Source organism: Staurois parvus, unplaced genomic scaffold (assembly GCF_062004578.1).
Source record: "Staurois parvus isolate SC_StPar_1 unplaced genomic scaffold, SC_StPar_1.0 ptg000048l, whole genome shotgun sequence".
Taxonomy (NCBI): domain Eukaryota; kingdom Metazoa; phylum Chordata; class Amphibia; order Anura; family Ranidae; genus Staurois; species Staurois parvus.
In genome coordinates this window covers 3,278,795-3,292,749 of record NW_028317844.1, presented here as the reverse complement: position 1 = coordinate 3,292,749, position 13,955 = coordinate 3,278,795, and the positions used below count along the sequence as shown (strand labels likewise).

The 13,955-nt window shown below is 43.0% G+C and overlaps 1 protein-coding gene across 2 annotated transcripts in view; it reads left to right on the top strand.

Annotated features, from left to right (window-relative positions):
• The window catches only part of FIG4 (FIG4 phosphoinositide 5-phosphatase), a 315,676-nt gene that overhangs the window by 214,597 nt on the left and 87,124 nt on the right, over positions 1–13,955 (top strand). The gene's annotated exons all lie outside the window — the stretch shown is intronic.

Genomic DNA, 13,955 nt, shown 5'->3' with positions numbered 1-13,955 from the left:
GCTTAACTTTTGCCACATTTTGTTATGTTACAGCCTTATTCCACAATGGATAAAATAAATTTTTCCCTCAACCTTTTACATGACAACGTGAAAGAAGTTCATTTTGAAATCTTTGCAATTTATTAAAAATAAAAAACAAAAAAAACATGTACATAAGTATTCACAGCCTTTGCTCAATACTTTGTTGAAGCACCTTTAGCACCAATTACAGCCTCAAGTTGTTTTGAGTATGATGATACAAGCTTGGCACACCTATTTTTGGGCAGTATCTCCCATTCTTCTTTGCAGTACCTCTCAAGCTCCATCAGGTTGGATGGGGAACGTCAATGCACAGCCATTTTCAGATCTCTCCAGAGATGTTCAATCGGGTTCAAGTCTGGACTCTGGCTGGGTCACTCCAGGACATTCACAGAGTTGGCCCCTAGTCACTCCTTCGTTATGTGGGCTGTGTGGTTATTGTCATTGTCCTGTTGAAAGATGAACCGTCACCCCAGTATAAGGTCCTGAGCGCTCTGGAACAGGTTTTCATCGACGATGTCTCTGTACATTGCTGCAGTCATCATTCCTTCAATCCTGACTAGTCTCCAAGTTCCTGCTGCTGAAAAACATCCCCACAGCATGCTGCCACCACTATGCTTCACTGTAGGGATGGTATTAGCCAGGTGGTGAGCGGTGCCTGTTTTCCTCCAGACATAACGCTTGGCATTCAGGCAAAAGAGTTCAATCTTTGTTTCATCAGACCAGAGAGTTTTGTTTCTCATGGTCTGAGAGTCCCTCAGGTGCCTTTTGGCAAACTCCAGGCAGGCTGCTATTTGCCTTTTACTGAGGAATGGTTTCCATCTGGCCAATCTACCATACAGGCCTGATTGGTGGAGTGCTGCAGAAATGGTTGTTCTTCTGGAAGGTTCTCCTCTCTCCACAGAGAAGTGCTGGAGCTCTTTCAGAGTGACCATCAGGTGCTTGGTTACCTGCCTGGCTAAGGCCCTATTTCCCTGATCGCTCATTTTGACCAGGCGGCCCGCTCTAGGAAGATTCCTGGTGGTTCCAAACTTTTTCCATTTGTGGATGATGGAGGCCACTGTGCTCATCAGGACCTTGAATGCGGCAGAAATTTTTCTGTACCCTTCCCCCAGATCTGTGCCATGATACAATCCTTTCTCGGAGGCCTACAGACGATCCCTTGGACTTCATGGCTTGGTTTGTACTCTGACATGCACTGTTAACTGTGGGACCTTATATAGACAGGTTTATGCCTTTCCTAATCATGTCCAATCAACTGAATGTCCCACAGGTGGACTACAATCAAGTTGTGGAAACATTTCAAGAATGATCAGTGGGGACAGGATGCACCAGAGCTCAATTTTGACTGTCATGGCAAAGGCTGTGAATACTTATGTACATGTGGTTTTCTTCCATTTTTTTATTTTTCATAAATTGCAAAATGAACTTCTTTCACGTTGTCATTATGGGGTATTGTTTGTAGAATGTTGAGGAAAAAAAGGAATTTAATCCATTTTGGAATAAGGCTGTAACATAACAAAATGTGGCAAAAGTTAAATGCTGTGAATACTTTCTGATGCACTGTATGTGAACTCTTATCTTGTAAAACTATTTATAAATAGAAATGAAAGGCAAAATGTATTTATTATAATATCTTTTTTTCTCTCTTTTTATATGTGATTGCATGATCTCTGAGAGGTTCTCTGCAGTGAAACAGCAGTAAACTTATTCACTCAGCACAGCCAGAAAACTGACAATGCTGGGATGGATGTGCTGCTCTGCCTAATGTGGTCAGTTTGAAATAGGAAAGCAGGGAGACTGGCAGGATCACCAGGTATTTCACACAAAGGTAGCAATGCAAATTGAACAGGATACTTTTTAATGCAAGTACATGATACAGCATGTATAAATCAGGAATATGAAAACATAATTTAGGTTTAAGTGAACAAACTCCCTAAAGCAGCACAAGGGACTGACAATTGTGTGTGCACCATTTTCCCCAGTGCAGTGTTACGAGTGTACGTCTAGGTGCCTTCTAAAATAATTAATGAATGGCATGACATCACACCAATGCTCATAACCGTATTACCCTGTGAATGTGCCCTTACTGTGAAATATCTTTTCAATTGATATTAAAATATTTACAGTGTAGTCAAATAACAAGACAAATGTCAGTACTGATTTCTAAGTTTTACATAGATAATCTAGTCCTTCAGAAAGATTCTTCTAGAAGTCTTCACCCTCCCACTCACTGAAGACGTATATCACTGACCCCAAGCAGGCTGCTGCTTTTCCTTCCACCCACACTCACTTCTGTCTCCTTCATACTGTCATTTCAGCAGAATTTCACTGTAATTTAGCTGGTATTCAACTCACAATGTTATTTTGCTTAATCCAATCCTTAAATGTGGTGGCTGTATTACTTTTCTTTTTTAGGCTTTTTTTCCCTTTATTTTCATCTGTGATCAGCTAGTAACACTGTTATTTATAATTTTCTATGTACAAGCCAAGCTGTCCAGCAAAACTGGCAGAGTGTAGAGACACCATTTAACACTGACATGGTTACTTACTGTGCAATGGTCAGCTATATTTATTTATGTAAAGGCGTTAATTATTTATTTCAGGTACTTATATAGTGCCGTCAATTTACGCAGCGCTTTACATATATATTGTACATTTACATCAGTCCCTAACCCTCAAGGAGCGTACAATCTAAGGTCCCTAACTCACATTCATATACATACTAGGGCCAATTTGGACAGGAACCAATTCACCTACCAGCATGTCTTTGGAGTGTGGGAGGAAACCGGAGTACCCGGAGGAAATCCACGCAGGCACAGAGAGAACATGCGTTGCTGTAACTGCTTAAAAAGAGTTAGCAGAGTTTGGCTTTACGGTAATTCTAAAGGCAACGTTTTTGTTTTTGTGCTGTAAAACATTATACTTACCTACTCTGTGCAATGATATCGCACAGAATGGTGCCTTATCTCCTCCTCTGGTGTCCCAACACCTCTGTCTACTCCAAGTGTCCCTTCAGCAAGTCGGCTGTCAAGGGGGCGGCTGTGTGCATCCATAGACCCTTTCTCTCCCCTCACAGGATTTGACTGACAGAAGCAGGAGCCTATTGCTGCCTGTGTCTATTAGGAGATCAGGAAGAGAGAGCAGCGGTGCTGCAATCAGGGACAGCACTGGATCAGTGAGAGAAGTATTTTGGGGGGAACAGAACAAGTAGTGGGACACCTTCACATCTCTCCCCTACAGTCCTGTCCTCTGCCCCTTTATGTCCCACTCCCCTCCAGTACAGTCCTCTGCCCCTTTATGTCCCACTCCTCTCCAGTACTGTCCTCTGCCCCTTTACGTCCCACTCCCCTCCAGTACTGTCCTCTGCCCCTTTACGTCCCACTCCCCTACAGTACTGTCCTCTGCCCCTTTACGTCCCACTCCCCTACAGTACTGTCCTCTGCCCCTTTACGTCCCACTCCCCTACAGTACTGTCCTCTGCCCCTTTACGTCCCACTCCCCTACAGTACTGTCCTCTGCCCCTTTACGTCCCACTCCCCTACAGTACTGTCCTCTGCCCCTTTACGTCCCACTCCCCTACAGTACTGTCCTCTGCCCCTTCATATCTTTCCCCAACAATAATTTCCTCTGCCCCTTCACATCCTTACCCCACAGTACTGTCCACATCCCTCCCCACAGTACTGTCCTCTGCCCCTTCACATCACCCCCCAGCTGAACTGTGCCCTCTTCACATCCCCCCTCCCACAACACTGCTCCCTTTACATCTTTCCCCTCCTCCCTGCAGCACGCTCCCCTTTCACATCACAAATTCCCCCCCCCCCACCCCCCCAACAGTAGTGTGCTCAGCCTTCTTTACATCAAACACCCACCCCACAGCACTGCCCCCCTTCACCCCCCACCCAGCACTGCCCGCTTTCTTTACATCCCCCCCCCCCCCCCGACTTCACTGGCCCTCTTCACATCCCCTTCCCCTTTACATCACACACAGACACAAAGGAGTTGTGTGCTCTGTCTTCGTGAAATCCCCCCCTCCCCAGAGCACAGCCCCATTTCACATCATCCCCCCCCTCCACACACACACACACACACACACACACACCCAGAGTAGTGTCCTCTGCCCCTCCCCCCTTCACTCTCCTACCTTTGACAGAGCGGAAAGTGGGTGATAGAACTTTTCTGGACTGAGTGTGGGAGTTGCAGCATGGAATGCGGGTGCAGATTAAATACTAAGCAATTTCTATTCACCTGATTGGATAATTAAATCTTCCCACATTTTATTGTGTGAAAATTGTCAAATCTTTTAGTAAATTAGCCACAATATGTATAAGGGCTAGTTCACACAGGCTTTTGGTAGCAGTGTTGTGATTAGAGTTTACCAAATGCTATATTCACATTCAGCAAGCTCTTGAAAGCCTTTTTTATGCTTTTCAAAAGCTATCAATACACATTAAACTCTTCTGAACCACTTCTCAGATGCTTTCCAGGTGTTTGGAAAGTGTTCCTATTGACGTTCTTCAACAATTGATAAACATTGCTTGCAGTGTCAAAGTAAAAGCACAAAGATGCAAGGCAATGTAATCTCTTGGCTTGGGTATGAGTTCAGCGCCTATACTGTAATGTCTGATATCGCAGCAAAGTCGGAAGGAAGTTGCAGGCAAAGTCGTATGACTTGACCGTCGCAGCAGTGTGAACTGAGCCTTAGAAAACTTTTGGGAACCAATTTAATTGCTTCCTAACAGTAAATACTTACCTAATAAATCCTATTAACAGTTGCTTTGGCCGTAGTCAACAAAGAAATAAAAAAATTAAACACTTGCATCATAAGAACCCGCAGAAGATCCAGAGGAATGCATAAAAAAACTTGGTCTAGTTTAGGTCTGTAGGGAAAAATGCCTTCCTGATCCCATAAGCCAATTGGATATTCCTTAGATCAACAATCTGCAGTGTTATTTCTTATTAAAAATAAATTCCAATATTCAAATTAATAGCCAGGTCCAGGGCCACCTTCAGGGGGAGACAGACAGCACATACAGATGTAGGGGGCTTGGAAGTCCTGAGGGGCCTGGTCACCCTGAGGAGTTGTTGCTGCTGTTTAGTAGCAAGCGTGGCGGATTGACCCACCGGGCACTCGGCCAGAAGGAGGGCCCCATTAGAGGCTTCTGGGGATGTAGCCAGGGCTGGACTAAGTTCTGGCACTGCGCTTCTCAGTGCTGTAACCTCAAAAAAGTGAGGATTCCTGTTGGTGACTCCTGCATGTGCCCTCTGCATTCAGTTCTGTGGCTCCCCCACCCAGTGCCTCTCTCCCCTCCACCTTAATGTTCACTTCATGAGCTGAGGATGATACAGTCAACACTTACACCGCTGTACACTCACTGCATAATATGAGGAAAATAGCTGCAGAGCCGCTCCACTTCCCAGCTCCGCTCCCTCAACTTCAGCTTTCACTCTTTTGCTTGCAGTGGCTCCCGAGTCCTGATGGTAAGATAACTTAACTTAAATAGAAGACTTATAGAGGGCAGGGGGCACTTTGATAAGGGGGTCTCTCTGATGTCTGGAGGTTTCTAAGGAAGGGGAGGCACCAATATAATGAGACTGTGAGCTAATAGGGGTCTCTATTGAGAAGTCCTGACTGCTGATCTAATGGTTGGTGATCATCCATTAGATCAGCAGTCAGCAGCACATCCCCTTATAGACCACCTAATAGATCAGAGTCCCCTTATATCAGCACCAGGGGCAGACTGACGATTTATGGGGGTGGAGCTGGGAAAGCTGAGGCAGTGGCAGCTGCTAAGCGAAGGTTCCCCAGTTAATAATGACAGCCCAAACTTTCCCACCCCCTGCTGAGTCTTCCAGGAGGATGGAACAATGTGATCTCCACCACTTATAAACCTGATTATCAGTCATGAGTGAGCTGAGCTGGATTGGGATGTCTCTTTGTTGAATTTATGGGAAAGTCTCTGCTGGATTGGGCCGTCTCTTTGCAGGATTATGTTGTCTCTTTGCTGAATATATGGGAATGTCTCTTTGCTGGATTGGGCTGTCTCTATTTGTTGGATTAGAAGGTCTCTTTGCTGGATTGGGATGTCTCTTTGCTAAATATATTGGGATGTCTCTTTGCAATATGGGAATGTCTCTTTGCTGGATCTGGCTGTAACTTTGCTGAATGTAGGGGAGGTCTCTTTGCTGGATTAGGATGTCTCTTTGCTGAATACACGATATTGACAAAAGTATTGGGACACCCCTCCAAATCATTGGATTCAGGTGTTTCAATTACCTCCGTGGCCACATGTGTATAAAATCAAGCACCTAGGCATGCAGACTGCTTCTTCAAACATTTGTGAAAGATTGGGTTGCTCTCAGGAGTTCAATGAATTCTAGCGTGGTACCATGATAGGTTGCAACCCATGCAATAAGTCCATCTGTGAAATTTCCTTGTTACTAAATATTCCATGGTCAACTGTTACTGGTATTATAACAAAGTGGGGTTTCATGGAATGGGTTTCCATGGCTGAGCTGCATCCAAGCCTTACATCACCAAGTGCAATGCGAAGCGTCGGATGCGGTGGTGTAAAGCACACCACCACTGGACTCTGGACCTGATCTCACAAATGCGCTTCTGGAAGAATGGTCAAACATTCCCCTAGACACACTCCTAAACCTTGTGGACAGCCTTCCCAGAAGAGTTGAAGCTGTTATAGCTGCAAAGGGTGGGCCAACTCAATACTGAATTCTACGGACTAAGACTGCCATTAAAGTTCATGTGCATGTAAATGCAGATGTCCCAATACTTTTGGCAATATATTGTATATGGGAATGTCTCTGATGGATTGGGCCATCTCTTTACTGGATTAAGATGTCTCTGCTGGATTGGGTTGTCTGTGTTTGGTGGATTAGGAGGCCTTTTTGCCAGATTGGTATGTCTCTTTGCTGAATATATTGGGATGTATCTTTGCAATATGGGGATGTCTCTTTGTTGGATCGGGTTATCTCTTTGCTTAATGTAGGGGGCCGTCTCTTTGCTGACTATATGGGAATGACTGAGATGGTTTGGGCCGTCTCTATTTGCTGGATTAGGAGGTCTCTTTACTGGATTGGGATGTCTATGCAATATGGGGATGTTTCTTTGCTGGATTGGGCTATCTCCCTGCTGAACATATGGGTATGTCTCTTTGAATATATGCGGATGTCTCTTGCCCAAAATTTCTCATGGCTGCCCTGGTCAGGTCTATTTTGCACATTTAGAAAGGTATCTAGCCTTTGTTTGAAGCAATCTACAGATTAGGCTGGACCCAGCTCCTGTGAAAGACTATTCCACATTTTTACATTTTACAGCCAGTATTGTAAAGAAGTGCTTTTGTATGTGGAAGGTAAACTATTACTTTGCATTCCATTGAGGGACACACACGTTAATAGAATGACAGGCTATGCAGCAGCCTACAGGAGAAATGGACAGTGGCAACAAAAAAAAAATATCATTGGTCAGCACTGGATAATGCTACCATTAACACTAGGCCCCAGTTCTTTCCTTCTTTCCTCAGAAGAATAGACTTATTACTTCAGCTCTGCTGTTCTCTGTTGTTATCAAAAGATGCTGGAAGATTCATGCTGGATATGCTGGAAGTCAGCCAAGAATCCCTGGTGGATTCATGCCGGATATGTTAAATCCTGTAAGTCTCTCTAGTCAGCCAACAAGTGCAGGTTTTCCCAGTTTGTACTGGCAAGTTTCTTAAGTCATCTATAGCTGGTAGTAGATTCATGCTGGATTTGGAAATCCTGAAGAGCTTTCTAGTTAGCCAAGTAACACACGTTCCCAGTTCATTATCTATACTGGTGTGCTTTCTGCTACAGTTCTGCAATCAGCAGTGACTACCCATCCATGTTCCAGTTCACACAGGGATCTGCTATTCAGGTTAGGCCCGTATGGCAGGGGGGGTTCCTTATGTAGTCCTTGGTCCAAAACTGAGGCAGTTTTCCTGTTCCCATCTCTGCAACTCGTTTTTAGCAGGCTTACGCTGGGTAGAGGTCTGCTCCATTTTGGATTACCTTCCAATATTTCTCTATGACCAATATGTATTTTTAGAGGGCATGGTATTGACCAGAGCCATGTTACAGGCTCTCTCATTACCTTTGGTATTGTAGTACATATGGGCATTGGGAAATTAGTTTGTGTCTTCACCTTTAGCCTTTTTTGTTTGGCTTTCACCTCTATGTTTGCTGAGCAGAAGTGGGGTTGATCTGCATATGCAAATGCACTGCAGAACTTAGTCTCGCTTGGCTCTAGTGTTCAAGGGTTTCTTTATGGGCTGGTACACCTGTCTACTGGGGACCATTTCTGACATAGGGTCGTTTACGTCCATTTTTCCCTTCACTGTGAAACACAGACATGCCAGACTTTGGATATCATCTTGTTTGTTCATACATATACTGCTGGTCAGTAAGTCTCCTGATGCAGCAGTTAGCCTCCCTGTACAGATTCATACAGGATAGCTCTTTGAGTCCATTCAAAGTTCTTATTTTAACTAAAGCCCTGATGAAGGGGAAATTCTCTGAAAGCCTGTGGGATGCTTTTTGTTAGTACAAACTAATAAATTAATTTGGGCTCTTTAATCCTTTGATCTGGCGCTCCATTCATTTGTGTATGTTTTTCTGGTAATCTGCTGGGGTTCCCAATGGAGGGTAGCGTTGTCTGTTGAGAGCAGTATAAACTGAGCCAGCGAGCTCTTCTATAGTTTTTGCCCTCTCACTACTTTTTATGAACTCACAAAGTCCCAGTACCTCTTGAATGCTTTTTTATTTCCTGTTTGTTGGCTCAGGAAGGCAGCTCTGAAAAATTGGTGATTCCTAATTTCTGGAAGATCCTTTTGACCCCCAGTCTGTCTGACTAAGAAGGAGTCCAGGCATCCTTTTCATGCAGGGGACCAGGCCATTGGATTGTCAGGATCTTCTGTCCCAGGGACTGATTTACCATTCTGTTTCCCAGTCGCTGGTTTTAATGTCATGACTGTTGTAACTCAGGTTTTTTGAGACCGGGTATCTATGAATCTGTGTTTCCTAAGACACTAACAGCTAGGAACTCTGCTTCCCGTCATCAGACATTGAAGGCATATTTCAATGAGTGTGAGTTAGGGCTTCTACCCTAGTAGTTTCTCTGTGGGACAGATCTTCTTCTTCCTGTAGCTGGGTCTTGATCAACATTTAGCTTTTAGCACTTTCAAGGGAGAGGTTTCTGTTTTTTCACTCCTTGTTTTAGAGCAATTCTTAGACTGATGGGATGTAAAAAAATGGGTAACAAAGGCTAACAGACAAAAGAAAAAATGAAAATGGACAGATAAAAAAAATTACTGCCACCAAATGTATTACTCCTCTCATTGAGATCAATTATAAAAAAAATACAGAAAAAGAAAACAAAAGTGTGAAATATAAACAAAATCTTCTAGCTAGTTCAGTTAAGTTTAAAAAAGAATTCCTCCTCTGTCCTGGAGTATGCACGTAGGCTAGGAAAACACAGCGTACTGACTGCTGAGGCCCTCAAACTGCATGTACGTGGCCCTTGGTGTCCAGGTTGGGCAGCAGGAGGTTTAGACCAAAGAACATTGTAAATATTCATTAGAATATGAAGTATTCACAGAAGCTAGATTTGTATATTGCATTTTTAATTTTCTTTTCACTAAGAAATGCTGTTATAATTCTATCATGTAATTATGGAGATCTTGATTATTCCATGGAAAATTGACCTCACTACTTGGAACTTCGGCCTCATAATCTATTCTACTGCCTTTATTTCATATGATAGACGGAAGCTTTGAACAATCTGTTTTCTTTCCAAAAACAAGTTATGTCTGTCTAGAATTTGTTTATGCATAAAACTGATTTTGTATAATATGACTGTTAGTCATATCTTCTGCAGAACGCTAACAAAAAATTGCTGCAAATAATATTTATTACGTTTATCTCTTGGAGAAAAACAACTCATCACCAAAATGTACCTGTACTTGTTCCAACTTTAGTAAATTGTTACCTTGACACAGTAGCAGGAATATGCAGGTACCAAAATGTAGCTTCAAATCATTCCAGAGAAAAATGCAAACTTGAAACCCAGGGTGCTGTATTATGTAAACACCGATCAAAACTTGGAAGGCATGGACTGACCATTGCTTGACATTGTGAGCTCTTTTCAGTAATTATAAAACAGTTCCTTGCATTTCTAGGGTGCTAAACACTACATGCAGGTACCTGGTAGGCCTGGTATTACACAAAGAGGGTCAGTCACTTATATCGCCGTAGTTTTCTTTTTCTTTTTATATTTCCCTTCCTATTGTTTTACCTGGCTGTGTTAAACATTACTTTTCCCAAACATATAATGTATGGATATACCGGTAGGTACATTATATATGTGTACCTCATTTTTACAAGTTTTCATCGTAAACCTCTGAAGGTGAATTTTGTTTGTAATTGTTTTATGTAATATGGAAGAATGAGCATATAAAAAGTTGCATAAAACAATGACAATGCAATAACAACTAGAAAAGCTACAATTTCTGGGGAAATTGTGTGAAGTGTTCTTGCCTCCACCAGTAGTCTACAACTCACACTCTAGCTTTTGTCACTCAGCTGGCTGCTCACACACCTGGGTTCCTATGGCAACTCACTCTACAGCAAGGGCAGAGAAGAGCGGTTAAAAACAAACTGCTCCAACTTGCTCACTTCACTGGCGGTTGCCATGTTCAAACGGTTGTAGTTTAAAAATTATTAATCCTACAGTGAAGAGCTTTATATTGTGAGAATTACAAGACCCAGACCTACATTTTGATGCATAGTATGTCTCTGAAATATTAAAAATGAAGGCACAGTCGCAGTTTAGAAATTGCCGTTCAAATTTGAGGTGGCTAGAGTGCAGTTTCAATGAATGTCAATGGGCGGTGTGAGTTGCAAACAAATGGTCATATTGTGAAAACTATCAGGACTATGGCTTAGCCATGGACAGCAGGGATAGCTGAACGTTTTGATATAAGATTTGTGTAGGTGGGCTTGAAAATGAGGGAGTGATGGCAGTTTAGAATCCATGTCCTGAGTTTTCAGCTCACACTCTAGCATTTGTCAGCTCCCACTCTAGTTTTGAACATTCCGCCATTCATTCCTATGGGATCAATTTCACCACAAAAACACTGATATTTCGTGAACCATTCGGCGAAACGTTCCACAAAGTAATAGCACACCAATCGGGAACAATCCGCACGTTTCGGTATGTTACTGTCTATGTAGTGTAAAAACTGTGGGAGGAGTTAGGGTGGTAAATTTGGCTATAATAAGAATATATATGTGAGATAACAGTAAGTGGTCTAGCCATGCAAAAACACTGAATTAACTACCGCCTACTAGCTATTGTAGTAGAAGAGCCACTAGGGGGAGCATTTAGACTGGCCATACATGGAATGAAATTGAAGTTCTGCTGGGACTGGCTGAATTTTGATCCATGTATGAGCACTCTGGTTTAACAGAAGTTGATCAACTGTTCGACTTCTGTACAACCGTTTTAGATTATTACTGCTGTAGCCTGCAGCACTGATCAGAATCCCTCCTCAATGTCTGTGATCACTTCCCAACTATCTGTGATTGACAGCAGTAGGAGCCAATGGCAGAGAAGGCAGAGAGCCGGGACAGCAGCCGTTCTCGAGCGTATTGCTGGATCGGGCTTGCGTTCAGGTAAGTATTAGGAAGGGCTGCAGGGGAAGCTGCATACTGAAGTTTTTTTTACCTTCATGAATATAATACCTTCAGGCTTTACAACCACTTGCCGACTGCAGCTAGCCGAATGACTGCTACACTGCGGCCGGCCAGTTCTGGGAGGATGTCATATGGCGGCCGGCCAGTTCTGGGAGGACGTCATATGACGTCCTCCCAGAACGCGCCCTTCCGCGGCCAATCACAGCGGCCTTTTACCACGTGATCAGCTGTGTCCAATGACACAGCAGATCACCGGTAAATGCAGTTGCTGGTTATCGGCTGCACTTTCCTCACGCTGTCACAGCATGAGGAAAGTACTGCCGATAACCGGCAATTGTCAGAGGAGGGATCGGCACCGATCATCAGGGCACTGATGATCAGTGCCACCCACCTGTTCCCAGCAGGGCCACCCACCTTTACCCAGAAGTGCCACACATCAGTGCGCAGCAGGGCTGCCAGTCAGTGCCACCCAGCAGTGCTGCCTATCAGTGCCCATCATTGTTGCATATCAATGCCAGCTCATCAGTGCCGCCTATCAGTGCCCATCAGTGCTGCTTATCAATGCCCGTCAGTGCAGCCTCATCAACGCACATCAGTGAAGGAGAAAAATTACCTCTTTGCAAAATTTTGTAATAGAAAGAAAAACTTTTTTTTTTTAATTTTTTGTTCTTTTTTTGTTTATAGTGTAAAAAATAAAACACCCAGCGGCGAGTACATACCAGCAAAAGAAATCTGTATATGTGTGAAAAAAAAGATGAAAATTTCATATGGGTCCAGTGTTGCATGACCGCGCAATTGTCATTCACATTGCGACAGCACTGAAAGCTGAAAATTGACCTGGGCAGGGGTGGGGGGGGGGGGGGGGTGTAAGTGCCCAGTAGACAAGTGGTTAAGCCTACTAGGGGTCAAAACGCATCTGCGGGTCCTCTCCTGTGGGTGGAGCACACAGTTAAAGCCATCTTACACTACCTGGTTCAGTTTTGGTCACAGTGAGAGAGCGTCAAGAGTGCGGTGACTTGTCATTTTCCTTTAGCACATTGTAGCCTTGACAAGCTGTTCCATAAATTCTGCACCAGATCATTACATGTAATGTTGGCTGATATCAGTGATAGAAGCATTAGAACAGTACTTTATTTATGCTTGTCCTCATAACTTGTGAAATGGTACAATTAAAAGAAAATCGAATTCCTGATTAAATGAGAAATTTTTCTAACAGTCATTATTTTTAAGTCAATGGCCAGCAGCAGATGTATTGGTCAAAATTATAATTTCATTCATTAACTCATTTTTATTTGGATAACACATCCTGAGCATGCATTGTTACCATACTACAGCTCTGAACATTTTCTGCAAGCCATATAAATTCTAAGTACATTGCAGTGTACTCAGCATAATTACATTAGATTTTCACATTTACTGTGAAGTTGTCTCAGGTAACCAGTTTTTTTTTTCTGTCTAGCATATAAAAGATTCAGTTACATCTGAAAGCCATCTTCTAGACCAGTGATTGACCCTGCAAAATGAGAACTTTAGTGTCTATGTTAAACAACGTAACAGAAATAAAACCAATGAGTTTATGAGAAATGAGTTAATAGGAAGTTTTCAGAAAGTTTAGCGATTTAAGATGTGATATGCCTGCAGCTAAATGGGTTCCTGCGAAGTCCTTGAAATCATTATAAGCATTAGCAGGGCAGTACAAATAAATTTATGTCAGCGGTACAGCCCCTCTTACATGGTTTCATTAAGTAAAGCCAAGAGTTGATCTGCTTCTAGAGGGAAAGTGAGGACATTCTCCCTTTTTACAAATAGTAAGCTATGAAAGGACACTGCAGAGGCCTCTTTAAACCAGCAATGCTAAATGGAAGTGAGCTTGTGCAAGCTTTAAACAATATAAGCAACACTTCAAAAGATGTAGTAACTTAAGTAAGGCCCCCCCATCCTTCCATCTTAGGTATTGTGCTGTTATATTTACCAATGTGTCAATCTGATTGTAACATGTGTGACCAGTTGAAAGTGCTGCTAAAGATCATTTTTTAAAATTAAAATAAAAAAGATGTTATATTTAACTGCTCTGTACAACAACTACTCTGCGCAACCTGCCTCAGCTGTCTGCCCCTCCATCCTCCATCCGTGCTATAGAGGATGTAGATAGGAAATGGCTGCAAAGAGGCTGAAAGGGATCAGCCACACCGTGATGCAAAGGAATGAAA